The 15,237-nt window shown below is 32.7% G+C and overlaps 1 long non-coding RNA gene across 1 annotated transcript; it reads right to left on the bottom strand.

Moving 5' to 3' along the window:
- Nucleotides 1-4,221: 4,221 nt before the first annotated feature.
- On the bottom strand, nt 4,222-4,827 carry LOC114276435 (uncharacterized). The gene is made up of 3 exons (XR_014341953.1): nt 4,739-4,827; nt 4,545-4,629; nt 4,222-4,347 (listed from the first exon to the last, which is right to left on the bottom strand). It is a non-coding gene; the product is annotated as an uncharacterized LOC114276435 (long non-coding RNA).
- Between the last annotated feature and the right edge of the window lie 10,410 nt (nt 4,828-15,237).

Below are 15,237 nucleotides of genomic sequence, written 5' to 3'. Positions count from 1 at the left end.
ACGAAGAATGATGAGAAAAACATTTAATTTTGGTTTATGTTATTTTGAATTAAGAACAAAATCATGTATTTAAACATTACATATGTATTATGGAACATTATGTAGTGGAATAATTTTGTTGATGTGTAATTATGAATGGAAGAATATTTTATTATGGAGATTATTATTTTTATACAGGAATTTTTATATTATTATGCAATTAGTATGGAGAAATTTTAATATTTTTAATAATTTTATCGCATGATGTTTTTTTCTTTTTTGTGACGGACTACACCATTGTAAAAAACAGAAAATTTTAATATTTTTATTGATTTTGTTACAGGTTTTACTTTTTGCGACGACACTAAACTGTCGCAAAAAGTAAAAATTTTATTATTTTTCTAATATTTTTTGCCACGGCACCACACCGTCGCAAAAACAGTGTTCTCGCCGTTGCAAAAAAAGACTATTAGCGACGACATTTTTTGCTGTCTCAAATAACATTTTTAGTGACGGTAAAATAGTGCCATCGCAAAAAGTCAAGAAATTTTAAACATTATTAGTGACTGCAAAGTGCCGTCGCAAAAGGCAAAAATGCCTTCGCAAAAGGCAAAAATGCCTTCACAAAACATTAGCGACGGTATTGTGCCGTCGCAAAAACTCTTTTGCAGTGCCTCCAGTTGCGACCCCCCGCTTGCCGTCGCAAAAAGTCATTTGCTATCGCAAAAAGTTTTTTGCCACGGCATTAGGAGTATTAGCGACGGCATTTTACCGTCGCAAAAAACTGAAATTTTAGTAGTGTTAGATTGGTTATATCTTATATGGTGTTTGTTTATGATTTTTTTTTCTTAATTATGATTGAAAAAATTTAATTATGATATTTATGATCATTAACTCCTAAATAAATGTCATAACTTACCTATGATAATTTAATCAGTAATGATAGAGACCCCCACAACCCCAAAATGATCTTAACCATTCTAGGAAAAGAAAAATTTCAAATGCAGCAATGGTTCATACATCAATAAGGGTCGTAAAAGTCCTCCTTGTGGGGTCCCAAACATTTTCTTAATTTTTGATCATCTTTTTAACACTTCTAAGTTAGGATAATGTGGGGGAGATTGGCGCAAGCACTGCTGGAAAATCTGCTTTTAGCGGCGTTTACAAAACGCCGCTATAGGTACAACAAACGTCGTTAATTCTTTTTGTGACGTTTAATGTCAAGCACCGATGCTGCGGCCGTCGCTATAGCTTTATGACGTTTAAAAAACGTCGTTATATGACTATAGGCGGCGTTTTTAAAAACGCCGCCGAATATCCCACCAAAGGTACTATGACGTCACTATCATTTTAACGACGTTTTCAAAACGCCGCCATATCTTTTTAAAAAAACTTACCGTTAACTTTTAGAGTTTTAGGTGGCGTTTTCAGAAACGCCGTGATATCCCCTTTTTTTAATTTTCTTAAATTTTAAATTTAATATGAACAAGGACCTATTGATGTAATAATGCATATGTACGGTTTTAGAAACACACAAATGAAGAAATATAAGCTCAAAGCATTAATCTTTACATGCTTACAAACTCCAAAGGCCTTGTTACATAAAGATTTAAAAAACAAAAAACAAAAAGTTGGGTCAAGAGGGTCTCATCAGAGAGTAAAATCAATTTTTCTGGTGTAGCCAATTTTGGGGTCGGGTAGTTATCTGCTGTGGGAATCCTGATGATGCTGCAGCAGTTGCAAACAGTTGCGGAGGATTGATGAACGGCCTTTGCTGATTGTTGCTCATTGACAGGGAGAGGTGATTGCCTTCAGTGGTGGCTCCAATTTGACCTCCATTGCTGCTGCTGCTGCTGCTAAGATACTGAACCTACAACCACACGATTAAAACAATTTATTAGCCGGTCTAATTAATTAACCCAGTTATACCCAACTCATGAAATGGGTTTCAATACAGACTTCGCTCAGTATTAATTTATCTCTGTTCACCCTTAAGAGCCTGAGACCAGAACAACAATTATATCATGTTTAAAATCTATTATATCTTCACTTCTCTCCAATCTTATACAGAACAAGGATCTAATATGAAATCTATATTGGTATCACAATCAATAGTGCATTGAGCCATTAAATATTAAAAGCAGAAGTACTGAATAATAAATGTTAAACAAATAAAGCTCCAAAAACAAACAAACAAACAAACAAAAAATAAAAAATTTGAAAAGAGTTGTAAACAAGGCAATATCGCTTTACCGATACTCCATCATACCGGTTTTTCTACATACTCAAAACCTAATTTCAAGCTAGAATTATCAAAGCCGCCATTACGGTATCTTGAGTATGACAATAGTATCTATACCAGATCCCAACAAATTAAGCTGAAATTTTAACAACTAAATACAAAAATTCGCAGTTTCGATTTCAGTAAACAAACCACAAACAAGTGCAAAGAGCAAGAGACATTTCAAGGACGCAAAAACAACCGATTTTAAGCAAGTAAAGCTGTGAAGTGAAAAATAGAACTAACCTTTTCTTGCTGGAGACCGTTCGTCGGAATTAAGCTGTAAAGTTAAAGCCGCTAGAATACCATACTGGAATTGGAATTGGAAAGTAATTTCATAGCTCAATAGAAGTTAACAACTATCATAAAACCATAAATGTAATTTCATACCTACCTGTAAAACTCAATTAACTTATTGTAAAATTCTTCAAAACTATATTTTGAAAACACTATTTCATACTTTAAGTTGTGTTGTCAAAATACGCTTTCCTAATTTCCTTGACTTATTTTTCTTTTTTATTTTATGTTTTTATTCCAAGGTTGGTTTCATAGCAAATATCTCTTTCTTCGACTCATCAAAACAATTATCTACTAACCACCCAAGGACAGATTTTCGTTCCTTGTACTTTTGGCCCTTTTCATGGGCAGTCTCCTGAAAATAAAAACCTAAATTAATTAAGCACCACAGTCAACTAAACACGTGTAAACCATAATCTCAAGAACTCTGCCTCATGCTCTTACGTATTTCCATCCCAAAATTGATCCCACCCAATGCAAAAAACATCAGCAACAGTGTGCAATCCGGTCATCATCATTCTTTCTTCTCGCTCTTCAACCCCACGAGAGAGAGAGAGAGAGAGAGAGAGAGAGTCGCACATGAGGAAAGGAAGAAGGGGGGAGTGGCAACGGTTTGCAGATCTTCAGTCTTGTTCAAGGAGGTAGCAGCCAAACAGATTTATCTATTGTACCATATTTTAAAGCATGTAGTGTATTGTGTTATGGTTCCCAGTCCTTGTACAGAAATGATTGTGTTCCAGGTAACATAGGTCGAGCATATTGTATTGTATAATGAAGCTGAAGTGAAGAGATAATTTTGTTATTTATCTATATAACTCTCCTCAGTCCTTCAATTTCTGCTCTGACAATTCAAGGGCGTAGAAAAGAAAATAAGAGAAGCTGAATAATTTCCCTCATGAGAGGTAGGGACTGATAGAAGAAGTGTAATATTATTTGCTCGTGTTAGTGGCTCAACCATAGGATCATCTTACATGATGTTTTTATGTTCATTACTCATACCCAAAGTTCTTGACTTGTTGGGTTTAAAAAAAAAAAAAAATTGAATGAGCAAATTTCCCAATAAAAACTAAAATACTGAAATTGTCAAAACAAGAAGAAAAGAACATTTCTGTAATTTGAGTGACAGATAAAAGTCCACTCACCGATTAATAGCGTAATCAACACCGGCTGCATCAGCTCCATCAAAACTGAACCCATTTGGTTCAAGACCTTGAGCTTCTGCTCTCTCTTTATCATTGTCAACATCAAATACAGTATCGTAAAGTCCTACAGGAGGAACCAAGGGTTGTAATAAAATGAGTGTTAGCACTGAAAATCATTGGTGAAACTGAAGTTTAACCAAAATTTTTGGCACTATAGCAACAGTTTATTGTGCTTGATCTTTAATTAATTTCAAAATATTGTGGTGTTTCATGTAACAAATACAGTGATTTGTAATGTTCTAGGCCATGAAAACACAAGATATGAGAAACCTCACCTGTTTGTAAGTATGGAAGCAAAAACTAGCCAGGAGAGCTCTCACACACACACAACTCTCTAACATTCAACCCTTGACTTGCCTGAAACCAGGTACATAGAAATGTGTATCATGTTGGGATACAAAAACTGATCTATAAACACTATGTATAACAAATTAAGGCAATCCATCTTGTTAGACACATATCACTTACAGCGAACTGCACGTATGATGGACTAAACTTCACGCCTTCCATGAGAATAGCAATAGGGGCCAGCAGTACAAAAGAGATAATTGTTATGATTGAGAAGAGATTGATGTTGTCCAAAGCTTCCTGTTTATGGTAGATTGTTGGTTAAAATTAAGAGGAGAAAAAAAACAACAACAACAACAATGTTGTGACAAGTTTGCATGAATCAAGAAAATGAACTGTCATTTTCCAAATGTGCAAGCAAAGAAAGGTCTTTGTGGAACTTTGATGATTAGACAGCATGGAAAATTAGAACTTGTATCTAAGTTATGAATTTTTACCTCTTTATTGACCATGAACTTTTTGCTAAGTACATTGCGTGATTGGTTGGTCAAATTGGAAGCCATTGCACCACTGAAACCTATCCTGTCTCAAAACAAAAGAAAGCATCACATGTGAGAACCAAACTTCAAAATTTCAAGGGTTTTGATTTGTTAATTTCTTTGTTTAAGAGAATTTTCAGTTAGTGTCATACCAATTGAAAGATGCCTCGGTGAATGATGCCAATGCCACTCCCCCTACAATTGGTACAAGGGAAGAAACTACCCAAAGAGTGGGCCTCTGTATGCACATGATGATCAAAGAAAAAGTTAAAAGAATATCAGAGGTTCATTGATTTATCTTCAAATCAACGATGTTAGACAAAATATTTACATCAATAATTTCAGTGAGCGAATTTTTACTCTATTGGTACACTTTTAACAGGGGTCTCCAAGGCAAAAAATTTGCTTCAAATATTGCAATATCGAAACAAAACAATGGCAATTACACCCCCTAATGCTGGCAATATGTAGGGGAAAAAATTCAAGAAGTTTCAATTTGAAGTTAATAACAACTCACAAAACAAAATGAAGGAAGTTAAGACACGTTGAAAATAGCCAACTTCCTGCAAATGAACAAATAACCTTTCTCTCATTATTTGAACCAGTTTTGTATGTATCTCATCTCTGTGGATTTTATAATCCCAAAAGTTTGAAAGAAATAAAAACTGTGAGATACCTTGTATGAAGTGAAGTACTAAAAAATTACAGTATATGTCATTCACTGTCAAAAACATGATCCTCATATTATAAATGGCTCAAAAAATAAAATTAAATTAAAGCCCAATGCTAATGATGCCAGCAGAAGCACAAGACATTTAACTTGTAGTTGCATTGTTTTTCTTATCATTACTTTTATTGTGGCTAAAGCAATATATAGTGTATTCCTTCCAAAAAAATGTCCTTTATTGAAAGGGAAAGAACCTTGAACAAGCTCATAAGCAAGTTACATATGAACTTTTTATCGATTGCTCAATTCATGTGCAGCTCCAAATAATATAATATTTAAGTTATGCAGGAACAGATGACACTCGAACATATATATATATATATATAAAAGTAGCAAGTTATTTTACCAGAGCTACTCGATCAATCTTAGACAGTAGCAATGCCTTTCGTGTCTCAGGTACTTTCATAAAGAGAATCCTCCTGATTTCTCAGTTCCACATGCAAAAACAAAATGTCAGCAAACTATTTAGGAAATTTAGCAATTACAAATCATAGATGTAGAACACAGTTTCTATGTGCACTATATTTCGACTTTTTAATTAACATATATATAGCCTACATCAAGTAAAAGGATAAAAGGTAGGAGAATATGCACAGTGACAACTAAAAAATGATACAAAAGATTCATGATACCTTCCCCAAGCAAACGAGAGAGAGAGAGAGAGAGAGAGAGAGAGAGAGGGTGGAGCAGCTCAAATTAAGCCACTGAAAAAAGCAACAAACAGCCCCAAAATTAGTTCAGTTCAACTAACTCCCTTATTTCCAAGTGAAGTTGGTGGAGTCATGGAGACAAATATTGGAGAGTTAAAACAACAAATTGATAATCAAAACAAAACACGGAGAAGAAGCGATTGCCGATGAAAATCAACAATATAAATGGAACCAGCGTGAGTGCCAAGAGAGAAATCAATACCTCGCTGGTGTAGATGGTGGTGGTGGTGGTGCTTCGAAATCGAGAGAGAGACATCGAAATCGCTCTGAGATGAAATCAAAGATGAATCTTTGAGAGAGAGATCTAGAGTGAGAATCGAAATCGCAGATCGATCTGAATCGAAATCGCGGTGGCGGATGAATCTCTAAGAGAGAGATCTAGAGTGAGAATCGAAATCGCAGATCGATCTGAATCGAAATCGCGGTGGCGTTGTAGACCGATCTGAAATCGATGAATCTATGAGATTTGAATCGATGAATCTATGAGATTTGAATCGGTGAATCTCGCTACGTCGCGGGTGAAGATGGTGGTGGCGGTGGAGCTTCGAAATCGGTGAATCTGTGAGATTTGAAGGTGAGATTCAAAATAAGGATTTAGAGAGGATTGAGAGAGAGAGAGAGGCGAGGCGAAGATTCAATGTTTGTTTATGTCTGAAGGCTTGAGGGTTTACAAAAGGCTTATATTCTCAGATTCCAAATAGCGCGTGTGGGGTACCGCAATTGGAGGCGGTTTTAAACGCCCTTTATTATAAAACGGTGTCGTTTTAATTGTAGAAATATACGACGTTTTTAAAGCGCCGTTAAATATTAACAAAAATGACATTTAAAAAAACGCCGTTAAAAAAACGCCGCAAAAACCCTCATTTCCTGTAGTGAAGTCAGCGTATTGGTGCGTCTGCTCCCATTTCTCGGCAAAGGTTGCAACGCAAACCAATTATGTTGGGTGAGTTAGCATCATGATTTTTCTAAGAATTTAATTTTTAGGAGAGACTATGGGTTGAATTAAATAGATAAGCACTTATTGATTTGTGAAGAGTGAAAATGCTAACTTCATATCGGTTAATTAATAACTGACTTTTGCCAACTAAAAATTAAAAAAAAAATTACAGCACATTACTTGAAAATGAAAATTAATGGTCTATAATTATTAAGTAAATTTAAATCTTAACATTTTTCTTTTAAGTGTTTTTCAATTTGAATTTAAAATATGTTGTTATAGTTATTTCACAACTATTAAACATCTTCTATGAGGAGTTCCAGAAAATTGAAGCAGAAAGTTCTTCCTTTGTCGCTTATTTAGGGATGAATGCATGCGTAAGCATGAATTTACCTCGAGTCAAGGTCTTGCTCCTAAATTTTTGAGCGATTGATGCAAATATTATCATGTGGGTCTAAAACATTGCGTAATCATGTTCCTATTTAATGATGTTTTGTGACCATTTAATCCCTTACTAATTAAGCAATCACACAAAGGTTTGCAGAACAAAAGAATAGTCACTAGTTATTCCTCGCTTGTACTGCTATCCCAAACTCATCTCTAGAACAATAGAATAAAAGATTCGGATCTGAAAAGTATGATACATGGCCATATTACAAAATATTAAACATCTTAGAATCATATATGTCAAGCTCTAAAACCAATATAAGCGCCAAATCATGCACAAAATCTCAACCCAACATGCTAGCTATAATCTGTTCCCAAAAAAAAGAAGAAAAAAAAAAAAAAAAAAAAAAACATGCTAGCTATAATGAAAGAAAGGGAAATGTCAGACAAACAAAAAATTTATTAAAAAAAATAAAAATTATTCAAAATGATGTGATAAAATCTTTTCATTTAAAATACTAAAGTCCATATCTATATGATTTATATTTTTCATAAAAATCACTGCCACATCATTCTAATTCAGAATTTGTATAAAATTTATGTTTGTGAAAAACATGGAAAGAGTACTTCCAACAACTATTTTAACGCAAGACTAGATTTACATCAAGAAGTTAATGATAAGTATTAATAACAAGTTGGCAAAAATGAAATATGGAAATCCAACTCATGAAGTCAAGAAGGCATGCTATGAATCAAGGAATATTGTTGCAAGACATCCTTAAACAGCGAAACCAAGTAAACAAGAACATAATAAACCTACCTCAAAAGTGTTTCATTTCAATCCTTGGTTTGAAGTCGTCTTGTTATATAAAAATTCTTTGAGTTCAGCCTCAAAGTATCTTGTGTGATCACAAAAATTCAAGAATGTTGGAAGTTATATTGAGTGTAATTGAATAAGATTGTGAAAAGGGTGGTTGGATGGTGGAGGGATGAAGAGAGAGTGGTGGACTGGTATGGCTTGGTTTGGTATAGTAGCCTAATTTTATTTCTTGCTCTTCCTTCTTAGTGCACTATATATAGACTTAGATGAATTTAAATAGAAAAAAGATAAAGAAGTTGACTTGGATGTCAAGATAAGACATATTGGGCAGACACAATATAATTTTTTGAAAGATTGGATAATTGCACGTGCTATTTAGATTTTGATTCCTTTCGTTTCACAAATGGAATGGATACTTCTATTTTATTTCTTAGGATTAGGACACTTTATTATATTTAAAAACTAACGATTTATGACTACCATGTCCGTATGAGTTTTAAATTTTTCAATAACCATTTTGATTTGAAATTGAAAGGCAAAAATGAAATTGAAAGGCAAAAATGAAAAATCTCACCCGTAATAAATAAAGTCACAAAGGAAACTGCCCAGTCACCAAGTGCTACGCGGAATTGACCCCTCATTCACGGAAAATTTTTACTATAATGTAAAGAAAAACGTTATTAGGTCTTTAGAGTTCAAACTCTTCTCAAATGCATTTTTTTTTTCATTTTTTTGAATTTAAAAAATATAAAAGATACGTCATGCAACTATTGACCTTTAGTCATTATTTATTTTATTTTATTTTTTGGTGTTTTAAAAACACCTAAAAAATACCCCCCAAAAAAAAATAATAAAATAAAATACAAAGCAATTTAGATTCAACTCTTATATGATAAAGTTCATAATTATAATAATTTGACCTAGATATTACTTTTTTTAATTTTTTTTCTATGTCTAAATTTTTAATCCTTAACATTTCTATTTTTGTAAGTTTTTAACTTTTTACGAAAAAATGTATAATGTGATAGAGAAATAATATGACCAAAATAATAGATGATATAACTCCAATAAGATAATATATATATGTCACTTCAAAAAATTTGACTTTTTGCGATCATTTCAATCGTTCCAAAATTGAACTTTTGGTTTTCTTGTCATTAGAAACGCTTGAAAAGAGAAGTTCAATACATAAATGTAATTTTAAAGTACTTTTTAAAATACAATGACACTATAAATTCATAATTTATTCCAAAAAAATAAAATTAATTGTTTAAATTTATTTTACTCATGAACCCTAAAAATGCATCTGGTATAAATTATGAATCAATAAGGTGCACTACAATAAAAACATACTTTAGTGGCACTACACTAGTGGCATATTTTTAGAAAATGCCACAAAAAATGATATTTAGTGGCACGTTTTTTTAAAATGCCACAAAACGACAAACATAAAAGGCTCTAGTGACATTTCAATGAACAAGTGTCACAAAACTACAACAAAAACATACTTTAGTGGCACTACACTAGTGGCATATTTTTAGAAAATGCCACAAAAATGATATTTAGTGGCACGTTTTTGAAAAATGCCACAAAACGACAAACATAAAAGGCTCTAGTGACATTTCAATGAACAAGTGTCACAACACTACAACAAAAACATATTTTAGTGACACCATACTAGTGGCATGTTCTTAAAAAATGTCACAAAAAAAATATTTGGTGGCATTTTTTAGAAAAATGTCATAGAGCCACAAACATACAAGGCTCTAGTGGCATTTCAATTAAAAAAAGTGTCACTTCACTACAACAAAAATGTCACTACAAAAACTTTTTATGAATATTTGCAATGGCATTTTTTTAAAAATGTCAGGACACTAGGTAGATGCAAATTACTTTTTCCGGCACTTAGGTGAAAAGTGTCATAAACAAATATTTTATAGCATTTTGAGAAATGCCACTAAGCCAAAAACTTTCCAAGCTTGTAATGACATTTTTGAAAAAATAAAAAATGCCAATATATTTTCTAAATTTTTAAAATGCAGTAAATGATTATAAATAAATGAATTAAACTCAATATACACTACAGGAAAAAGCATATTCGGCGACTAAATTTCTTAACCAAAAAAATTTGGTTGCTGAAAGTATAGCTTTCAGCGACCAAAACAGCATTAGTTGCCAAAAGTAAAGCTTTTTGGGGACTAAACAATTTTAGTAGCCAAAAGTCTACAATTGGCGACTAAAACTAAGTTTGGTCGCTGATTATATGGGTTTTAGTGACTAAAAAATTTTTAGTAGACCAAAGTAAAGCTTTTTGGCGATTAAAAAAATTTAGTAGCCAAAAGTCTACAATTGGCGACAAAAAATAAGTTTGGTCGCTGATTATATAGGTTTTACCGACTAAAAAAATTTTAGTAGCCAAAAGTAAAGTTTTTTGGTGCAAAAAAAAAATTTAGTAGTCAAAAGTCTACAGTTGGCGACTAAAAAATAAGTTTAGTCGCCAAAAGTGGTCATTTTTAGCGCGGGAGAACTAAAATCCTAAGGCGGGAATAAAATTTTTTGGTGACCAAAATTTTGTTAGCTGAAAGTGCATCTTCGGCGACCAAATCCGATTTTGGTTGACAAAAGTTAAGTTTTTTAGCAACTAAAAAATAATTAGTAGCCAAAAGTATAGAATTGGTGACTAAAAATATTTTTAGTCACCAAAAGCGGTCTTTTTTTTTATTTTGGTAGTAAATAGTTTATTTTACATAAATTATGTTCAATAAAATAATTATGTTTATACATATACTTTTATATTAATAAGGATGTATGTATTATATAAATAATATATGTTGCATATATAATCATGTGGTGCTATAGAGGTGTAGTGGGAAGAGTGTGGTGTATAAGGTTTATAGTGCGGAAGGTTGGCGGTTTGAGTCTCCGCAAGAGCAGATCAAATTGTTCTACAACGAATTATCGTCATGAATGGCACTTGATAGCGTCACGAATAATGCCTACAATGATATTAAAGTGTCACTGAAAGGTTTTAGTCTTAATGGTGTAATGACACTTACAAGTGTCACTAACTCTTTTTTTAATGGCGCTTGATAGTGCCACAAATAATATCTACCATGACATTAAAATATCATTGAAAGTTTTCAGTCATGATGGTGCAGTGGCACTTGCAAGTATCTACCGTGGCACCGATAGAAGTGGCACTTGTTCAAAATGCCACAAGACCAAAAAATATCATTAGAAGAATAGTTTTGTAATACTTTCAAATGTCACTAAACTAAGAAAATGTTGTAGTGGTGGTTCATAGCATTTTTGTTTAAAATATTTTCTTGACCATGTGGTAATTTTATTGTTGAAATTCTAGCTCAATTACTTGGGTTTAGGCTATAAGTACTAAAGCCAGAGCAAAGACAAAACTTTTATTGTTGGAAGGAAAGAAAGAATTTAATTGGTTCGCAAATGAATATAATTGAGTCACAAAAGAATAGGTCCTCGAATTGTATGACTTCAAATGTTTTGGTTGTTGAAAGAGTGATCGTCATTTTCGCATCATGAGGCTGTTTAGAATAATTTAAATAAATATATTTTTTAACTTTTTACAAAAATATATATATAAAAAATAAAAAAATATAACTCAAAAAAAAATAAATAAATAAAAATTATACTATTTTAGTTCACCACAAACCAGCTCTATGATTATTAAATCACATTATAAATCCTACACAACTCTTGCTATGTAAATAAATTTTATTATACACACGGAATCATGCGATCATTATAATATTCTCGCTTTACCAATTTGTCATCAGTCAACTACATGTAATTTGTCATCAGCCAAAATGTATATATATATATATATATTGGTACGAGGAATATAAAAATAAAAATATCAATTTTAAGGTAATGACAAAATCATGATTGTTAGATGAAAATAATTTTTCTTATTTGGCCTCTTTTGGGAAAAAAATAAAAAAAGTTAATTTATTAACTTATTAACTTATTTGAGTCATATCGCCTCTTTACTTTTTAAATTATTTTTTTTTATAATAAATTAAAAAATCAACTTATAAGTCATTTCTTAAAATAACCCTTAAAACAAATGAAAAGAAAAACCTACATGAAGCTGGAGATGACTTTTCGTCGTTCTCACCTTTAATTTTTGATTAATTACATTGTTATCTTTGTAATTTTAGAAAAAAAAAATTTACTTAGGGTCATAAAATTTTAATTTTATCATTTTTAACATCATTTTCATTTTTGTTTAAATGTATTTATTTGTCATTATCAATTATTATTTTAGATGAAAAAATAATACATTTAACTCACATTTTCATTTTACCGATTCTCCCTCAAGAAATAAAATTGAAGATAGTGTCTATAATTTCACTCAATTTGCACTTGGGGCCAATTCACAACAGGAAGTTTAAAGAGTGCAAAGGTGTTCTTTTAACGAACAACAATTTGGCAACACTTTCACCTTTTTTTTTTTTTTTTTTTTTTCTTCTTCTTTTAAATGTAGTTATTTGACACCACTTTCAAATTTTTCAGGCACAAAGTTTGATCATTGTCAAAATTTGACAGGCTATTGATGACCTACAACTTTGATCTTTTTATGTCACATTAACTTTGACAATTTTTTCAAGGGGAAATTACATCTCAATATATGTATATATTTTTAAAATCAAATCAATAGTGTTAGGTTTTTATTCTTGGTAATTTTAATTGACAAAATTTCTTTCAGTTGTATTTATTTTCGCACTTTCTATTTCAGCGAGGCTATGAGTTTTTAGATGCGAATCCAACCCGAATTATGCCTTGCAGAGAAGTTTGTGATGTTAATACTTTCAAGATTGCCACTTCGCTGATTATGATGGGGATCGAGTTGCCCGGTCTTGCATTCGAAGTTGCATGTCCGCCCTTGCTCGCTCGAGCGAAGGAGTTCTCGCTCAATCGAAGGCTGCGACTGGCAAAAAAACCTGAGAAGAATGAATGTACGCTCGAGCAAAGGTTTTGTGGCTCGAGCAAAGCCACTTATGGAAAACACGCGTTTTTGGTTCCTCGCTCGAGCGAGAGAGTCTTCGCTCGAGCGAGCTTCGCAGTCCCAGATTTCTAAAAGTACGTTTTTCTGTCAGATTTTAGGATTACTTCTTCAGATCTTCTTTTTGGATGTTAAGGTTTATATCTGCGGATATTTTGCTAGTTTTTTTTTTTTTTATGTTTAATTGAGTATTCAACTCATGGGTTAAGAAGAATATATCAAAGGTTTGTTTGTTTGTTCATTCTATACAAAAGAGAGAGTTATTCTTGGGTGGATTCTGAAGAATTTGAGCCTGATGCTTTGGTAGATTCTGAAGTGGCTCATCGTCAAGACAATTTCGAAGTGAAGACGGGGTTGGAAGAGACATATAGGGGTTGGTTCAATTCGGGTGTGAATTCGCAAGGTAATTGAGAGTATACCTGCGTAATTCCTTTATGTCTTTTTAGTGGATTGTTTTGTGACTTTTGCCTGTGATTTTTTTATCACAATTGGAGGTGTCCAACTGTGATTTTTTCACGTAAAATCGTTGTGTCGATTTGTCTTGATTGTTTGATTGGGATTGTTATATACTGCTTAAAATTGATACATAATCACAGATCAACATCTAGGGGATTTTTAGATTTTTCAATTGGTATCAGAGTGGGTCGCTCTATTGTTTTTTAAAACTTTTGAGCGAGATGTTGTTTGATTTGTGATAATGGATTCAATTCGTGAGGAAAATTCAATGGTTCGACCACCCCTACTTGGCAGATCCAATTATTCATTTTGGAAAGCTCAGATGAGATCGTTTTTAAAATCTATTGATGAAAAAGTTTGGCAATCTGTCATGTATGGGTGGACTGAACCGACGATTACCATTGATGAAGTAACTTTCCCCAAACCAATTGATAAGTGGGACACAACTGATTACCAAAATAGTAGCTGGAATAGTAAAGCTATCAATTCTCTCTTTTGCGATATCATACCTGAAGAGTTTAGTCGTATTTGCAATTGTGAAGTCGCAAAAGAGGCTTGGGATATCTTACAAACTATTCATGAGGGCACTCCTTCTGTTAAACGCTCAAATCTTCAAAGGCTCACGTCTACTTTCGAAAACCTTTCAATGAAAGATAGTGAGACCTTTGATGAATTTTATGCAAAGTTGAGTGACACTGTAAATTCCAACTTCAATTTAGTTGAAAAAATACCAGAATCCAAGATTATAGAAAAATTTTTGAGGTAATCGGTTCCAACCAAAAGTTACGGCTATTGAGGAGGCTCAAGATGTTGATAATCTCAAACTAGATCGTTTGGTTGGAAATCTCCAAACTTATGAGGCATATAGGAATTTCAAAAAGAAACAAAAAAATGTTGCTTTTAGTAGTGCTCATAGAGCTGGAGAGGATTCTGATAAGGATTGTGAAATAGATTCCAAGATTACGGATGCTTTTGTAAAACAATTTAAAAAATCTTTTTTGAAAAAGAATCCTAATCTTTTGGACTCCACTCATACTCATAAATCCAAAGACAAAGATAAACTCAAAATTAATTCTATAGCCAAGAAGGAAAAAGGAAAGATACAAGGGAACTCTTAAAGAGTCCAATGCTATGAATGCCAAGGATTTGGCCACTTTGCTCAAGAATGCCCCACTCGTTTGAAAAAGAAGAAAGCCATCGCTATCACTTGGGATGATGAATCAAAATCTGATAAAGATGAAAGTGACAATGAAGATTAAGGCGAAGAGGGACATAAACAATTCCTTGCCTTCATGGTAGCTTCTGAAACTGATGGATGAACAGAGTATCCAAAGAACCCGATTAAAAATGCCACTGATGATGAATCCTCAGAGAGTGATGATGAAGAGCTTGAGCAAGCTTATGAAAAATTGTATAAGGAATCTTTTAACTTATCCAAATTGAATGACAAACTCACTATGAAACTCATAGCATGTGAAAGTGAGAATGTCAAACTAAATGAGGAGATTTCCGAGGCTAGGATTGATGCCATCAAGATAGCTAATGATCGATAGGCTCTTTGTGCAAAACTCTTGACTTA

Source organism: Camellia sinensis, chromosome 10 (genome assembly GCF_055761805.1).
Source record: "Camellia sinensis isolate YWXY chromosome 10, ASM5576180v1, whole genome shotgun sequence".
NCBI lineage: Eukaryota > Viridiplantae > Streptophyta > Magnoliopsida > Ericales > Theaceae > Camellia > Camellia sinensis.
Note: the sequence above shows the minus strand (reverse complement) of the source record. Positions and strands in the feature narration are given on the sequence as shown.